Below are 13,214 nucleotides of genomic sequence, written 5' to 3' on the forward strand. Positions count from 1 at the left end.
TATTCATAGCCTGAGACTTGAACCCACGTGTACAGAGGTGACAGTATTAGCATGTTACTTGTAATCTTAAGCATTATGAACAGATTAGATTACCTGGACAGATCAGATTACCTGGACAAGAGTAATTTCATAGAGCAGCAAGACCATGATGTACAGAAACATACATGTGCACCATACAGGTAAATACTAAACCCAGACATTTTTAAGATGCCATATTCTACATATTGGTTTTCTTCAATTCTCTCCCAGTGCTAATGGAGAGACTACACACTCAACAACATGTACATTTGCAGACAATCGTGACAAACAGTATGTGACTTTTTTAAAATCCAAATAAGGTTATTTTTCATCTTATCAATGGTATATCTTTACTGCACAAATTATGAGCTAAAACATTTTAAGTCAACCATTAAATGCCAGAATTCTATAGAAAGTGTGCAAACAGTCCATTTAAGTTGCAAAGTCATGCAATGAAAGACAACACACTTAAAAGAAAGATGAACATCTGAATTAATTTCAAGGAAAACAAATATAATCTTTATTTATTAATTATGTGATGCATACTGTGCCATTATAGTCTTCCCTACTGTTTTCTCTCTCTCATGTGTGACAACTTCAATGTTAAATTGTTTCCCATACCATCAGTCTATACTGGCTGCAGACAGATGTCCATAAAACTTTTTCAAGATGTACAGATAATAATGTTTGCAAACAGATGACCAGGCAACTATGCTTGTAGACAGATGTACAGACAACTATGCTTGCAGACAGATGACCAGGCAACTATGCTTGCAGACAGATGTACAGACAATAATGTTTGCAGACAGATGTACAGACAACTATGTTTGCAGACAGATGTACAGACAACTGTTTGCAGACAGATGTACAGACAACTATGTTTGCAGACAGATGACCAGGCAACTATGTTTGCAGACAGATGTACAGACAATAATGCTTGCAGACAGATGTACAGGCAACTATGTTTGCAGACAGATGACCAGGCAACTGTGCTTGCAGACAGATGTACAGAAAATAATGTTTGCAGACAGATGACCAGGCAACTATGCTTGCAGACAGATGTACAGACAATAGTGTTTGCAGACAGATGACCAGGCAACTATGCTTGCTGACAGATGTACAGAAAATAATGTTTGCAGACAGATGACCAGGCAACTGTGCTTGCAGACAGATGTACAGAAAATAATGTTTGCAGACAGATGACCAAGCAACTATGCTTGCAGACTGCTGTACAAACAATAATGTTTGCAGACAGATGACCAGGCAACTATGCTTGCAGACAGATGTACAGACAATAATGTTTGCTGACAGATGACCAGGCAACTATGCTTGCAGACAGATGTACAGACAATAATGTTTGCAGACAGATGTACAGACAACTATGTTTGCAGACAGATGACCAGACACCACAGCAGCAGCAGCAACATTAACAACCCTTGCTTCTCAGTTCTTCTCTCAGCAATATTTTAGTATTTTCCAAGACCAAGGAAAATAATCCCTTTCTACCTAAATTGTTTAGGTCAGCAAACACATTTATAGAGCATCTCTACTCCCACAGCACACAAAGTACCTGACTCTTGAATGCTACAACAATACATTACTGACTTGACTCTTGAATGGCTAAATAAACATTATTGACTTGATTTTTGAATGCCTAAATGATATATTATTGACGTGACTACCAAATGCCTAAATGATACATTACTGAATGGACTCTTGATTGCCTAAATGATACATTACTGACTTGACTCTTGAATGTCTAAATTATAAATTATTGACTCAGCTCCTGAATGCCTAAACTATATGATTGACTTGACTCTTGAATGCCTGATACATTACTGACTTGGCTCTTAAATGCCTAAATGATGCATTACTGACTAGCTTTTATAACTTGACAGTGACTGAAATAAATTAGAAAGCATATCTTCAAGGAAACAATTACCAATCTAAAATAAACACATCAATGATTGCAAAAGTTGCTTATTCGATCATCCTAGTAAATAAATGCAGGAACTCAATCTTATAAGACATTCCCAGTGTGAACACATTTGTAAATTTTGAACAATATGTGCATTTTTTTTCCAGGAATCAGATTTGCTGCAGGATTACCAGTTTTGTGGGGTTTTTTTTGGCCAGTTCTTTAATTTTTGAAAATGTTACACATTTCCTTCCATTTTCTTGCACTGAATAAGTGTTCATTCTATAAACAAATGAAAATGACTCATGCTATGGTTGTGACAAATACCAAACAGTTAATGCAAAACAGAGGACCAAGATTTAATTTGCTAACTGAAGAAAACTTATCTGAATGTGAGCTGTATGTAAACAACTTAGTCTTTTCAACAAGAGATTTAGTTTAAATGTTAATGTGTATATGTGTGACTTCCGGGTATATTTTTGAAGTTCTTCCAACAACAAAAATTGGGGGGGGGGGGGGCCTCTCAAACTTGCCTCAGTAACTACACTGCCAGCTTTTATTGAGGTCTATTTATACCAATTCATACCAATCATTAGACTTGATGCCAAAGTCTAATCTGCGACTGAACCTACCACAACTAATGATCCCTTCTTTACTTCTGACCCCCTCACCAGAGGCATCAACTAATAGGGCTGCATCTATGACCAAAAAAATAGCAACACGAGGTTATCAAATGTTAAGGAGCAAGCGCATACCACAAGGTCACTACAGAAATTGAATCAGATGGTAGGATTCAGTGTAGCAGCTTCCTTTTCCTCCAGTCATCCTCATGAAGAACACACCAGAGGATAATATTTCTGTGTAAATGGAATTCTGATTACAGTCAAAACAAACTAAGGGATACTTTAAACATGTGTACAGGCAAATATACATTCTGAATTTAAAAACATTTCAGCAGGTACCCATTTTCATGAATTTCGTTGCCACTGCAAATTGTGAATTTAAAGACCCAGCAAACAACAGATCTACTTTTGACACAATAAGATGTCTTCTCCAATCCACACATTTTTGTACTGATGAAATTTGTCATTTTTTACAACGCATGAAGCTCAATACATTAGAAAATAATCCACAAAGACAAATTTAGATGTGGACATACCAGCATGTCAAGCCCACAATCAAAGCACTGCTGAAAAACTTGAATCAAACCCTTAATAAACCAAAGATGATAGCCGTCTTCATTGTCACCAGTGGAAAAATGACCATGCCTCGTCCCCAATAACGTGATTGACAAAAATTATCTAACCATCTATATTTGCCTGAAAGTCAGGTTCAACTGCTTACACCACAGACTCTAATCTGCCCTTGCATAATGGGCCTGAGGATCAGGATCTATGTTCTTTCTTCTACTGATTACTCCTAACAAACTGAAGAGACCCAGATCTACCAGTACTTGATGTAACAGAAAATCTTGATCTGTGCAGTTTGTAGTTGGACTGGTCTTATAAGTATATAACGACGGTAACAGAGGCAATGCAGGATATGGTAGTTAAAAATAAATAACAAGCATGTTGATATTAGGTGGTATGTTGGAGGATAATCATGACCTAATTACCATTCTGATGACCATCTTTACAGGAAAGACAAGAGAAAAAAAAATAGTGGAGTCATTTACTGAAGGAAAATTGCAACAGTAATGGATTTAATGACACCTGTCAATCAATGAATTCTTGATTGTGATCCCTTCTGATATTAGATCAATTATACTGTGAGACTTGCTTGTGTAAATCATGTGCAGTATATCCAGGAATTTTTTAACGGAGATTGGATTACAAGGGTGTTTTTTTTATTATTCAGTCTTTTTTGTATGAAAAACGGAATACAGATGGGTTTTACTGTCCACAAACCCCACCCCAGCTCCTCAGAATCTTCTCTGTACTAATTGAACTCTCTTCTGGGTATATCATGTCAATAATATATCCCCACAACACTCCCTGGCTCAATGATGAATCTAATGATTCAGGTTGGTTGTAAACATTTACCTAATTGCATCTTTAAAGACTGGTTGTGAGACAATACTTTTCGTGTGTCACCTTTACAATTTTTGCTATATAGCATGTACGTTTTGAGGTCTTTTTAAGTCATTTTCCGTCCAGTTTTTATCACATTTTCACTCTTAAATGTATTCTGTCAATCACCGCTATCTTTTCAGGAAGAAAAATGACAATTAAAACAAAAATAGCTGTGCTAATTGGTAGGCAATACTATTCAAATTTGAGGTCAACTGTTTGTCAAAGCCCTGGCAAAGGAGTCTAGCCTCTTAGGTGATGGTGCAATATTTACAAAGTTTTCAGTATAAATTCTGCAGTGTTTTTGAAAGGTGTAGCACATATATATGCAGATTTTCTTTTACACATTTTGCAGATTGTAAATGGTTTAATGATACATCACCACAATACAGAGGCTTTTAAAAGGTAAATTTTACAAATGTAATTAAGATGTACAGAGACTGTATGTTGATAAACAGGCCACAACAAAAGCAGTATTATTCTCTTTTACAAAAGACTTACTCAGTAATTTCAATCACACCATTTATTATCTGAATAATAAAACAGAGTTTACTTAAATTAATGTATCACTAATGGGTGTCATCTTCACATTAATTTCTGTACCCCCCAAAAAAAACTCAGTGAAAATACCCTATTAAGAATAATGTTTAAAGAAAAAGATGGTTACCTTTTTAAAAAAGGTACAAATTGGCCAGTTGTCTTGGAGCATGTAATTTGAAAAATCCACAGCAGCAACATATTGTCAATAGAAACATCAATCCATTTTCTTCAGCATCTTGTTTCCTTCATATGTGAACAATACCTTCTTGTACAATGGAGAATTGCAGAATGGCAGAAGTAGGTCTTGCCATCCCCAATTTATTTTGAGCTACCAAAGTGCAAATGAAAGCTTTTAGCTTCTGAAATTTAAGGCATCTACTAGTTTTAACTGAATCTGACCTCAGCTTATGCTGGCCTGCTGATACAACTATTCTGATAGGCTTTCTCACTGACAGACATTAATTTTAACAAGTCTGTGTTACCTATTACTAATCGGAGAGCCTTCATAGCTGTATAAAATGGGTTGGTTCAGTCAGGCTTTCTTATGGTACAGCAAGTAGGTAAGTGTCAAGCCAAATGGACTTGGCAAAAGATGTCTTGACCAAAGGCATACAACAGTAGCCACCCCTGTCTGAACTATTAGTAGGACTCAAACCAACACACTATTAGTCACAAGTTTAGCACACTTACCACTGAGTCACCATGGTTTTTGCCTTCATTAGTTGCCTATTCCAATTTGCTGAAGAGTGCATTGGGTCTATTCTACATCACAAGTCAGCAGAGTACACAAATTCTTATTTAAAAAATGGATGTCAGCCATTGGCACAATCCTCTTAATCCAATAGAATTCTTAAAATTCAAAAGAAACAATTAACAATAAAAGATACAGTCTAATCTATCATAAGCCAGCACCTCTGGGAATCAACAAGTGATCTTCCAATTCAGGCAGATGCTCAAAGATTATTTTTACATCAATTGAGTTCAAGGTACCAGGAAATGTGGCTGTCCAAGGCAATTTAAATCATTGCTTGACAGTATCATCTTGAAAACTGCTTGGTTAGACTGTATTGATGATACTACAAAACATCATGTATGTGTGTGTGTGTGTGTATATATATATATATATATATATATATATATAGAGAGAGAGAGAGAGAGAGAGAGAGAGAGAAAGAGAGAGAGTGAGAGATAAACACATAAACTACATTGGGAGCCAAGTATGTCTGCCAGATCAAATTGTGTACCTGACAAAGGGAGAGCACAATGCCACAATGTTCAGTATTTGAAAAATAAGCATTCAGTTGCAGAAAGCTGACTGTAATATAAAACTGCATTTTTTTTATCCACCACTAACTCTGAATGCTACTGATCCAAAGTTGTTAATTGCATAGTATGATGGCATGTCATGGATGATTGCATGATCTAACAATTAACTTACTGAATGATACAAATGCATTTCAAAGGCAAAGCTAACAACATTCCTAGCAGGGTCCAATTTTGAGAAGTGGGAAACTACTCTTGCTCAGAATGTGAAACCTTAGTAAAAACAAAAACACAAAAACAAAAAAAAACAGAGAAAGAAATTTCCAAGAAAATTAACTTTTTTTTCAAATGGAAAGAGGATTCTAAACTGAAGCATATCTACAGCCCCTCCTCACACCTCTCTAAATCTGCCACTGGACCTTGAACTGAAAACAATGGGTTTAAAATGAAGATGTATCACATAGTCGTGTCATGACTAACCCAAATAAAAGTAATCAAAGGCTGTTGGAGAAGCCAAACAAACAAAACATTTAAACATTTCCAAATAACTAATTACAAAGAATTCATTTTTCCCACATGGCATACTTTGTTTCTATACACTAAATTTTAACATTTTCACTGCATTGGGGTCCAACATGTCTAATAGATTAATGAGTCTAAAAACATATTACACATCAGGGATGCTATATGAATGTTTGAAGAAATAAAAGTTGAGCCATTTTAAAATGATAATGATTTCTGTTTCCCACTAATTTTAATGAGATTAGTGTGTGTATGTGTGATTTAGATTTTTAAGATAGCTTTAACAATTTTTCAGTCATTCTGCTACGATGTCTGCGATGTCACAGTTTATAGTGATGTTTAGCACTGGGGCATCTTCCCACCTAGTCACATTATCCTGACCCCAGGATGACCAGTCCTAACACTAACCTCTTAATGCTGAGTGCCAAGCAAGGTAGATCTTAGTACCATTTTAAAAAGTCTTTGCTATGACTCTGCCAGGGTTCAAACCCACAGCCTCCCACATCCAAGGTGGACAATCTACCACCAGACCACTGAAGCAGTAATGTGATTAGTGTCTGAAATGACTAAAAACCTATATTGAGTAACACTATGCACTCTATTTAAGTAAAAGAATCGTACATTACAATCTCCTAGATACGAACACTGCTGTGGAATAATGCATTTTAATTGATCAGTTGAAGAAATCAATTTTACTGTGTGATGCTATTTTCTGTCATTACACTACTGTTCTGATAAGTGGAAACTATTCTGCATGCATTATAACCTGGGGTTTTACAAGCCATATATTTCTCATGAATATATTCATTTCTTAAATTAATGACGTGATATTTCCTGTGTTGTTGTGGAATAAAACACTTAGATTGAGTGGTTCTCGAACTCACTTCTACCTGGCACTGCCCTTTCTAATTATGCCAAGAGTTCTGATAAGGGAATACTCTTTTAATACCTTGGGTAATGAAAATCTACATTTTCTAATGACTATATTTATTTTTTAAATTCACAAGATCATCACAATTAAGAGTGATTTTTAAACAATTAATAGTCAGTAAATTGGTTGTATATGCTAAATAATGAGTTTTTACCTTTATTTCAGTGCCAATATACATGTAAGAAGCATATACATATGCAAAATATCTCATGAATTCGTGTATTACTTTTGGAAACTTAATCATGTGTCATTGCTCCTCACAAGGATGTCACTATATAACACGAGTCCACCCAAAGGTAGGTAAAAACCATACATTTGTGGAACACAATTCAAGTGAAATTTATAGTTATGTCCCTTTCCCTTTGTGACACTACAAACATCCACTTTTACTGATCAATTACAGTACGACAGCCGAAAAAATTGCTAACGTAACTTGGAGAAAGTTTGTAAAACTGACATTTTCCATTTTAAAATAAAGAAATATTCGAAACTCATCAAAATCATTGAACACTAAACTCTTTACTATCACTAGTATCTCATAATCAGTCATGTACATTTTATGTATCTCAAAATCAAACGTACATTTTATGTATCTCAAAATGAACCATGTACATTTTATGTACCTCATAATGAACCATGTACATTGTATCTTAGAATGATGAATATATATTTTATGTATCTTGGAATGATGAATGTATATTTTATGTATCTTAGAATGATGAATGTATATTTTATATATCTTGGAATGATGAATGCATATTTTACGTATCTTAGAATGATGAATGTATATTGTATGTATCTTAGAATGATGAATGTATGCTTCATGTATCTTATAATGATGAATGTACGTTTAATGTATCTTAGAATGATGAATGTATATTTTATGTATCTTATGTATTTTACAATCAACTACATCTATTTATGTTTTTCATAATCAAACGTGTACATTCATCTCATAATCAACCATGTAGAAATATGCATCCCATAATCAAATATATATTTATGTATCTCATAATCAACCATGTAGAAATATGTATCCCATAATCAAATATATATTTATGTATCTCATACTCAAACATGTACAAATATATATCCCATAATTAAATATATATTTATGTATCTCATAATCAAATATATATTTATGTATCTCAGCTATTTACATTTATTTACCTCATTATCAAATATATACATTTATGTATCTCAATGTATTTATTTATCCCATTATCTACTCTGTACATACATATCATAATTATATACATTTATGTATTTCATATATATATATATATATATATATATATATATATATATATATATGTATGTATGTATGTATGTATGTATGTATGTATGTATGTATGTATGTATGTGTGTGTGTGTGTGTATGTGTGTGTATATATAGTATTTTTATGAAATACATAAATGTATATAATTATGATATGCATGTACAGAGTAGATAATGAGATAAATAAATATGTTGAGATACATAAATGTAAATATTTGATAGAGATAAATAAATCTAAATAGCCAAGATACATAAATGTACATAGTTGATTATGAGATACATAAATATATATTTGATTATACATATATATATATGTACATACATGAATATCATAATTATATACATTTATGTATTTCATAATAAGCTATGTATGTCTGTGTGTTTATATATATATATATATATATATATATATATATATATATATATATATATATATATATATATATATATATATATACACACACACACAACATAATGGAGTACATTTCATGACAGATTCAACTGTCCAGAGTGCAGTCCTATTTTTCAGTGCAATGGTCCTATCATTATCCCACATAATGGCAACACAACTTTCTTGCATTGTTTCATCAAGATTTATCACATTAAGTGTATTTGGATTTTTCTGTTTCTTGAATTACTATTAATCAAAGTTATGTTAATCTTCTTTCTCTAATCACTTACTTAATTCAAAAAATCAGCTAAATTTTACTTTTCACTACACTATTTTTCCTTGATTTTTATATGCTTCCAGTGGGTCAGTGGTTCATCCCAGGTTCTCCCTCCACTACCTTGTATATAGCCTATCATGTGCTGAAAAATTGTGTTCAACCATAAAAACCAAACCAACTCAATTTTTATTGAAAAATCTAAGCTAGTATATAAATGTAGTGATAGCAACATGTGCATTAATGTACATATGCAGATAGAAAGATAAGTAATTTCTGTTAAAAGCTCATCACTAAGTCCAACATTTTCTAAGATTATAGAAACAAGTTCCTCAGACCATCTTTATGGAAAAGCAATAGATCAAATTTAAATTCAATTTTCCTGAGATTTTAAACATGATTTTTAATTAATTCTGTCTGACAAATCCTCTTACATATCCCTGCAGAACCTATTTTCTCAACCACGGCTAATTTGTAATTCCTTGTTTTTGTTCAGTTAACAACCATTTCCATTTACTCTTTACTATGTACCCCCCTCCACCATGCATCAGTTAATTTATATAATTATGTAATTTAACTGAAGCATGATAAATAGTTTATTTTTTACAATCACTAGCTTAGTTCAAAAAGAAAAATTAATTTCTGCCAGTCTGATCAATGGGGTCAACTATTACAAATGTGAAAATGACTGACTAGTTTATTCCATCCACTATTTTAGCATCATATATATGTGAAATGACAAAGATATACTATCTCAGGCCCCTTAAATCTGTTTTTCAACTTCAAAATTTGTCATAAAATCCACCTGTTAACAGTACGGCAAAGTAGCTGCATGTTAGCCATTCATCTAAATGATCCAGTAAATATATCATAAACAATTTCTGGCTAAAAAATATAATAAAGAGTTGAAAAAATATAAACCAAATGAGAGATAAGTGTTTTATTGTACATTTTAAAATGGGAAATCAAACTGATTCATATACTTTGATGACAGAGTATGCTGTACTCCAGATATATTTAAGTTTCAGATATTTTCATGACAATAAAATATATTTTATGCACAAAAAATGTTTTTAAAAATAAGAAATAATTTTTAACAAGTATTTGTACCTTCTCAATATTTTTAACATTTCTTTATACAACAACAGGAAACACCTTCATAAACTGTTTAAGTTAAATGAAAATATATCACAAATATTAATTCATCCTAACTGTCAATTCACTACCTAATTCTACAGCTGTCATTTATTTTTCATTTTTAATTTAAAAACTGCACCAGATGACTGACCAAAACAATAAAAAATGCAATTACTGTCACAACATAAATCCTGAATATTTGTTTTGCATTCATATGTAATCTTCAGATTTTTGGGAGTTTCTTATGTCAAATTTTCAGATCTACGAAATGAAACTTATTTCCGAGAAAATGTCCAAAATGTTTTTTTTTGCATATATGTAATTTTCAGATCTATGTATATTTCAAATCCAACTAATATTGATTTATCTGGCACTTGTATGTAATTTTCAGACCTATGTAAATTTCAGATCTAATTTTGATTTATTTGGCACTGTATGTAATTTTCAGACCTATGTAAATTTCAGATCTAACATTGATTTATTTGGCATACATATTTAATTTTCAGACTAATGTATATTTCAGATCTAACTAATTTTGATTTCTATGGCACTTGTATGTAATTTTCAGACTTATGTAAATTTCAGATCTAACTAATTTTGATTTATTTGGCACTTGTATGTAATTTTCAGGCCTATGTAAATTTCAGATCTAACTAATTTTGATTTATTTGGCACTCATATGTAATTTTCAGACATATGTAAATTTCAGATCTAACTAATTTTGATTTATTTGCACACATGTAATTTTCAGACCTATGTAAATTTCAGATCTGACTAATTTTGATTTATATGGTACTTATATGTAATTTTCAGACTTAGGTAAATTTCAGATCTAACTAATTTTGATTTATTTGGCACTTGTATGTAATTTTCAGGCCTATGTAAATTTCAGATCTAACTAATTTTGATTTATTTGGCACTCATATGTAATTTTCAGACATATGTAAATTTCAGATCTAACTAATTTTGATTTATTTGCACACATATGTAATTTTCAGACCTATGTAAATTTCAGATCTAACTAATTTTGATTTATTTGGCACTCGTATGTAATTTTCAGACCAATGACATGAAACCTGAATGTTTTTGCTCATATAAATTTTTTCAGAGAAAATGTCACAAAATAAACTGTTTTAAACTTAACTGATTTATAATTTCAAGATATTTTCCAATGATGATAAATTATAAATACCACATGGAATCAAGGTTGTAGAAAAAGATCAATGGATATAAAATTAGTCCCAACTGGTTAAATTTTCTCCTAAAATTATAAGCCAAACCGTCAGTCCCAATCAGTCAGTCCCAATCGACATAAAAAATTCCCAATATATTCATTCCAATGCTGTCTGGGTGGTGAAGACTGCATTCTGCCTATTGTCATTAGCATTTCTGACTGAATTAAAAAATCCAGTATTTCACTTTGTAAATACTGGAGCATAATTTAAGCCACATTAAATTTTAAGTAATCTAAATTTTGAAAATATTAATCCCCCCCAAAAACATTATTGGTGGCAGTTTTAATAAAAGCAAAATGCAATATGCGCTATGTAATGTCAACAAGGAAAAAAAATTGGTCTTTTTATTCCCTCACACGTTATTTTAAAAGGAATAAAATATAAAACGCCACAAACTGCAGAATGTTCCAACAAAATTATACACAAAACAGTAGACCATTTATTCAAAGTAACATCTGCAAATTGTTGTTCCCTCATTATCATTACATGCAAATTAGTAAATGTTTACTATGAATACATATAAAAACTACTATATCTGACCATTCAGGTAGACATCTACATTTCTGTCATACATCTATTTTCACTGCATAATTTTAGCAAGCATTCAGCTTTAGTGGAAATTAGGCTGCATGCTAAATTAACTAAAATGTTAGGCTTGCTAAAAATTGTGTTGATTTACAATATTACAACCACATCAAAGGCAAAAAGTGCTCAGTAAATTTAAAAACATGTGCACAATGTTTAGAAATGTCTGTTGGTTCCTCATGTTTTAAATTACAATATACCAGGGACATACAAAATTAATGGAGAGAATATTCATCTTTTTAGAATTATCATGTATTCTATATTTTATAAAATTAATAACTGGATATATTTCTCAGTAAAAATGCTTGTTCAGAAACAATATCTGTATTAATTCTGAATCAATTTGCCTTATTTTTAACTTCTGTAGAAATTATTGGACCTCATTTCTTTCTACATTTAAAAACAACATGTTCTTTGTTCATGTTACTAAAACACCATGGGCATCATCTAATTTTCCCCCAAGAAAAATAATTTTCAATATTTCTCAAAATGAACCAAAAAACATTTATACAAATTGTAACATTTTAAAATTAACTACATATTCTGTGCTTAAAAAATCAATCAACATTCTATAAAAACTTTATTCCTACCCATGTCTAAAAAAGATTCAGAACTTTAACTCCCTTTTTTGTTTTCCTAAATTTTGAAATACTGTTGGGAAAAAGACAATATATTTTCAGCATCCTACAGTTTATTCTAATTCTTAATGATAAATTTGTTCAAGTTAGTAAAAACACATTAATTTCATGGCCATCATTATTCTATATATGGCCGTACATGGAATAGTCTTCCAACATCTTTTTTTAATACAAAAATGGGAAATGCTGCACCTGAACAAGATGTCATTTATTTTCTATTCAGTTTAAACCTATCATGGATATTTTACTTCAATCAAGTACAACTCCAATATTTAAAACAATAAAATAATTTCTGTTAAAAGCTCATCACTAAGTCCAACATTTTCTAAGATTATAGAAACAAGTTCCTCAGACCATCTTTATGGAAAAGTAATAGATCAAATTTAAATTCAATTTTCCTGAGATTTTAAACAT

The 13,214-nt window shown here is 31.7% G+C and overlaps 2 long non-coding RNA genes across 2 annotated transcripts in view; one reads left to right on the plus strand and one right to left on the minus strand.

Annotated features, from left to right (window-relative positions):
• LOC149794323 (uncharacterized) overlaps positions 1-13,214 on the minus strand; it is a 205,224-nt gene that overhangs the window by 112,712 nt on the left and 79,298 nt on the right. The window lies entirely within an intron of this gene.
• LOC149794324 (uncharacterized) overlaps positions 1-13,214 on the plus strand; it is a 21,514-nt gene continuing 8,300 nt past the window's right edge. The window contains exon 1 of the long non-coding RNA XR_016423006.1: positions 1-179. This is a non-coding gene — a long non-coding RNA (uncharacterized LOC149794324). The remainder of the gene's footprint in view (positions 180-13,214) is intronic.

Source organism: Sinohyriopsis cumingii, chromosome 8 (genome assembly GCF_028554795.1).
Source record: "Sinohyriopsis cumingii isolate HCF-2022 chromosome 8, ASM2855479v2, whole genome shotgun sequence".
In the NCBI taxonomy this organism is placed as follows: domain Eukaryota; kingdom Metazoa; phylum Mollusca; class Bivalvia; order Unionida; family Unionidae; genus Sinohyriopsis; species Sinohyriopsis cumingii.